Source organism: Oncorhynchus mykiss, chromosome 22 (assembly GCF_057628025.1).
Source record: "Oncorhynchus mykiss isolate SJ-2025 chromosome 22, ASM5762802v1, whole genome shotgun sequence".
In the NCBI taxonomy this organism is placed as follows: Eukaryota; Metazoa; Chordata; class Actinopteri; order Salmoniformes; family Salmonidae; genus Oncorhynchus; species Oncorhynchus mykiss.
Window position 1 is genome coordinate 30,784,069 of NC_143043.1, and position 6,000 is coordinate 30,790,068.

Below are 6,000 nucleotides of genomic sequence, written 5' to 3' on the forward strand. Positions count from 1 at the left end.
GTACAGTGAGTGCAAATAAGGTAAGATAAGGGAGTTAAGGCAATAAATAGGCCATGGTGGCGAAGTAATTACAATATAGCAATTTAAACACTGGAATGGTAGATGTGCAGAAGATGAATGTTCAAGTAGAGATACTGGGGTGCAAAGGGTCAAGATAAATAAATAAATACTGTATGGGGATGAGGTAGGTAGATAGATGGGCTGTTTACAGATGGGCTATGTACAGGTGCAGTGATCTGTGAGCTGCTCTGACAGCTGGTGCTTAAAGCTAGTGAGGGAGATATGAGTCTCCAGCTTCAGAGATTTTTGCAGTTCGTTCCAGTCATTGGCAGCAGAGAACTGGAAGGAAAGACGACCAAAAGAGGAATTGGCTTTGGGGGTGACCCGTGAGATACACCTGATGGAGCGCGTGCTACGAGTGGGTGCTGCTATGGTGACCAGTGAGCTGAGATAAGGCGAGGCTTTACCTAGCAGAGACTTGTAGATAACCTGTAGCCAGTGGGTTTGGCGACGAGTATGAAGCGAGGGCCAACCAACGAGAGCGTACAGGTCGCAATGGTGGGTAGTGTATGGGGCTTTGGTGACTAAAACGGATGGCACTGTGATAGACTGCATCCAGTTTGTTGAGTAGATGTTGGAGGCTATTTTATAGATGACATCACCGAAGTCGAGGATCGGTAGGATGGTCAGTTTTACGAGGGTATGTTTGGCAGTATGAGTGAAGTATGCTTTGTTGCGATATAAGAAGCCAATTCTAGATTTAATTTTGGATTGGAGATGCTTAATGTGAGTCTGGAAGGAGAGTTTACAGTCTAACCAGACACCTAGGTATTTGTAGTTGTCCACGTATTCTAAGTCAGAGCCGTCCAGAATAGTGATGCTGGATGGGCGAGCAGGTGCGGGCAGGGATCGGTTGAAGAGCATATATTTAGTTTTCCCTGCGTTTAAGAGCAGTTGGAGGCCACGGAAGGAGAGTTGTATGGCATTGAAGCTCGTCTGGAGGTTAGTTAACACAGTGTCCAAAGAGGGGCCAGAAGTATACAGAATGGTGTCGTCTGTGTAGAGGTGTACCAGAGAATCACCAGCAGCAAGAGCAACATCATTGATGTATACAAAGAAGATATAACTCTGTCCTGAATGGCCAAGAGGAAAAGACCGAGGGACACAGAGAGAGGCAACGTCTGAAACCTTCTGTCATCTTCACTCATTTGTGTACCGAGCTACGGTTGCGAGCTTGGTTGCTTTGTTGGGTAGTCACGCTGTAGCTTGTGACTTTTCTGGAGTTCCTCCAGATGGTACCTAAGGGTGGTTTTCTGCTGCATAACAAAGTCTACTTGGGAGCTTAGAGTACTTATTTTAGACACATGAGTGTGGCACTTGCTCTGTTTGGCCTCATCCTTATCTGTCATGGTTTGCAGGCAGAGGTCTTGAGTGCGGAGCGAGAGATTCAGTGATGAGATTTCCTCCGTTTCCATTTCTTGATCGTGCTTCAGCTGGGCACTGTGCTACTGGACCAATCTTTGCTGGCTGCCGTACTTCTGGGCTAAACTTAAGAGAACCTTTACAATGCCTGGGCCTGATGTTTTATTTTGGAGGGTGTTTTTCACCGTTTCTGCAGTTTTTTTGCTTATGGCATTGTGATCTAACATTCTCAGCCCTTTGGCATAGTTTAGGTTTATATCGCTGCTGAGGTCAACGATCAATCTGTCTGTCGGTGAGGGTTCACTTATTAGCGGGGGAATGATGGCCACCCCCTCTGATAGCTTGCTCATTATTATATTTATTATTTAATTTTGGGTTTTGACTCATTGGGAGCTGAAAAAAGATTTGAATAAATGTATAGGCATTAATGAATCATCAATCCTGGATCAGTAATGTTGGAGTTGGACTTCAATGAACTTGCAAAAGCAAGTTTATTAACTGATTTAGCAATGTTAATGATTAATCATACCTGTGTAGGCTATCTGGGAAATAAACTTCAAATAATCTGAAAGCGTCGCTGCATGGAAAAGTTTAAAATGTCTCATTGGTTGGAACAAATTAATTTGGTCCTTATCTGAATTATCAACCTGGTAAAGATGTTTGTTAGGCAATTTAACTTCCTTGTTAAATCGAATGATTAAAGATATCCAATCAGATGATTTTGGTTGGATATTAGAAGTGTAACCAGTTGTTACAGATGTGAGAAGACGTTTTGCCCTCACATTGGACATGATGTTTTTCAAAAACATTTCAGGGGTGATTCTTCACCACAAGGGGTCACTTACCCTGAAAGTTGAAACATTCTGTAGCGATTTCGACGGCATTAGAGCGCAATGTATGTTTGTTGTTGTTGAACGCTGTCGAACGCCGAAACTGAAATCTGTTGAACTTTGAAACCCAAACTAAAGACCTTGGTTTAAAAGCTGACAGTGTTTTCATGTACTTTTATTTTATTTTGAATCCTGCGGCTCTATTGGGCTAAATTGCTGTGAGCGCTGCCATCTGTCCCGGGATCCTGCCAGATTCCAAATATAAGGGGAGAGACGCGAAAGACCAGCTAGCCTAGCTGGCTCAGCGGTCTCAATTGGAGGCCACTATTGAACGTTTCCAATGTTGCAGGAGCTGCATTTATTTTGATTTGTTCTGGAACAATGTGGACCACGTTGACTTTCAATATAGCAACTGTTTGCTTGCGGGGGAGTACAGGAGCGAAGTAGCTACTCTTAGCAAGCAAGTAGCAAACCTACATAAGCTACTGGGGAACACACACCCACCTACTTTTTAATTTTCTTCCACCCCTGTAGCCGGACGGCGCTCTGGTCTGGTGGAAGTGTCGCCACCATGCCTGCTCTCCACAGCCGATTGGCCGGTGCTAGGCAGGGTTCCATCCCCGAAGGGGTCTCCTTCCCTGGAGAACGGAGCTGATCACGACCCAAGCAAACAGCCATGGAAGTACGTCACTCGCCATGGAAGTCGAAGAAGGCATCCTCTGGCAATGGAGTCTCCAAGGAGATGTTGAGCCCAGATCTGACAAAGATCAGAAACAGCTTTGCCGCCTTGGATCTAGAGGTTCCGGCGCCTTCGTCCGTGGTGGCTTCCCAATCAAAATCGTATCTGGAGGTACCTGTGTCTTCCTCCTCGTCTCTGTCTCCCTCTCCGGTGGCTTCTACCTAGGGTCCAGATCCTTGGAGCTCCCAGCCTAACCAGACTGTGAGGCTGCCTGAAAGACCGGCCCATTCATCATCACTAGCTGTCATCATAGGCAGCTCTATGGTGAGAAACATCTCGGTCCCCAAGGCAAAAACCCTGTGCTACCCAGATACCGGGAACTAACACTGTCTTAGTCCATGTGGGGTCAATGACATCAGGAGGGCTAGCTCGGAACATTTGAAAATTAATTTTAAAGAAGCATTTAGCATTAAAAGACTCCAAAAAAACGGCCAATAATTTCAGGTCCAGGGCCGCGGGTGTGAAAGATTGAACAGACTGCTGGCATTACACATCTGGCTAAAAGACTACTCTAGCTCTGCTGGATTCACTTTTATTGATAACTTTGACACCTTCTGGAAACAGAAGATACTCTACAGGAATGACGGAGTCCATCCAAATCATCTTGGCTTCTGGACTCTCTCAACACACTTCAAGGCTGCGTTGAAACAATGACTGGTAAATGATCCAAGACCAGCTCAGTTAATCCCTACCATTGTGACAATGAGTCGTCATAATGCTGCATCAGATGTACATGAGCTTAGGGACATTGGCAAACACAATGTAAGTACTTTAATTTATGTACCCCTAATTGCACTGAATAGATCTGTTTATCCTACAGCTATTGTAAGCAGTAATCATGAGCCTATAAACCAGAGTTGCACTGTTAGCACTGAGGCGGTGTGCAATAGTAGGAAGACCACTTTAAGCCGCTCACCCTGCATTATCAGCTCCAATGTAAATAACACGAGTAAGTCTACCTCTAATACGCTTCCCGGTAAAGCATTAAAAACATTCAAGCAACCCAGAAAAGTGCTAAAAATAGCCCATATTAACATATGGAGCCTAAAAAACAAGGTCCATGAAGTCAATAACTTGCTAGTAACAGATGACACTCATATTCTGAAATCTCTGAAACTCACTTAGATAACACCTTTGATGATATGGGGCAGCAGGGTAGCCTAGTGGTTAAAGCATTGGACCTGTAACCGGAAGTTCAAATCCCCAAGCAGACAAGGTACAAATCTGTCGTGATGCCCCTGAACAGGCAGGTAAACCCACTGTTCCTAGGCTGTCATTGAAAATAAGAATTTGTTCTTGAACTGACTTGCCTAGTTAAATAAAGGTAAATAAAAAAATACAGTGGTAGCAATACATGGTTATAGCATCTACCAAAAATACAAAAATGCCAACGGAGGCGGTGTTGCGGTCTATATTCAGAACCACATTCCTGTAAAGCTTAGAGACGATCTAATGTTAAATACTGTTGAAGTAATATGGCTACAGGTTTATCTGCCTCACCTAAAGTCCATTCTTGTGGGAAGCTGCTATAGACCACCAAGTGCTAAGTATCTGGATAATGTGTGTGAAATGCTTGATAATGTATGTGATACTAACAGAGAAGTATATTTTCTTGGTGATTTAAATATTGACTGGCTATCATCATTCTGCCCACTCAGGAAAATACTTCTAACTGTAACCAGTGCCTGTAACCTTGATCATGTTATCCTACGGGCCCTAGTTTTGTCGCACCTTGACTACTGTTCAGTCGTGTGGTCAGGTGCCACAAGAAAGGACTTGCAATTGGCTAAGAACAGGGCAGCACGGCTGGACCTTGGATGTACACAGTGAGCTAATTATAATAATATGCATGTCAATCTCTACTGGCTGAAAGTGGAGAGATTGACTTCATCACTACTTTATTTATGAGAGGTTGAATGCACCGAACTGCCTGTCTCAACTACTGGCACACAGCTTGGATACACATGCATACTCCATAAGACATGCCACAAGAGGTCTCTTCACAGTCCCCAAGTCCAGAAAAGACTATGGGAGGCACACAGTACTAAACTCTCTCACTGTCAACTGCGTTTATATTCAGCAAACTTAACATGTGTAAATATTTGTATGACCATAACAAGATTCAATAATTGAGACATAAACTGAACAAGTTCTACAGACATGTGACTAACAGATATTGAATAATGTGTCTCTGAACAAAAGGGGGGTCAAAATCACAAGTAACAGTCAGTATCTGGTGTGGCCACCAGCTGCATTAAGTACTGCAGTGCATCTCCTCCTCATGGACTGCACCAGATTTGCCATTTCTTTCTGTGAGATGTTACCCCACTCTTCTACCAAGGCTCCTGCAAGTTGCCGGACATTTCTGGAGGGAATGGCCTTAGCCCTCACCCTCCGATCCAACAGTTCCCAGACGTGCTCAATGGGATTGAGATCCGGGCTCTTCGCTGACCATGGCAGAACACTGACATTCCTGTCTTGCAGCACAGAACGAGCAGAATGGCCGGTGGCATTGTCATGCTGGAGGGTCATGTCAGGATGAGCCTGCAGGAAGGGTACCACATGAGGGAGGAGGATGTTTTCCCTGTAACGCACAGCATTGAGATTGCCTGCAATGACAACAAACTCAGTCCAATGATGCTGTGACACACCACCCCAGACCATGACGGACCCTCCACCTCCAAATCGATCCCGCTCCAGAGTACAGGCCTCGGTGTAACACTCATTCCTTCGATGATAAACGCAAATCCGACCATCATCCTACCGCTTCCCCGAGGACTAACTGTTCAGAATTGTCTTTTTTTGCCTCTCTCTGTTTTGCCTGCTACATAAGTTCTGTTATACTCACAGACAGTTTTAGAAACTTCAGAGTGTTTTCTATCCAAATCTAGGAATAATATGCATATCTTATATTCTTGGCATGAGTAGCAGGAAGTTGAAATTGGGCACGCTATTTATCCAAAAGTGAAAATTCTGCCCCCTAGCCCCAAGAGGTTTTAAGCGGGATAA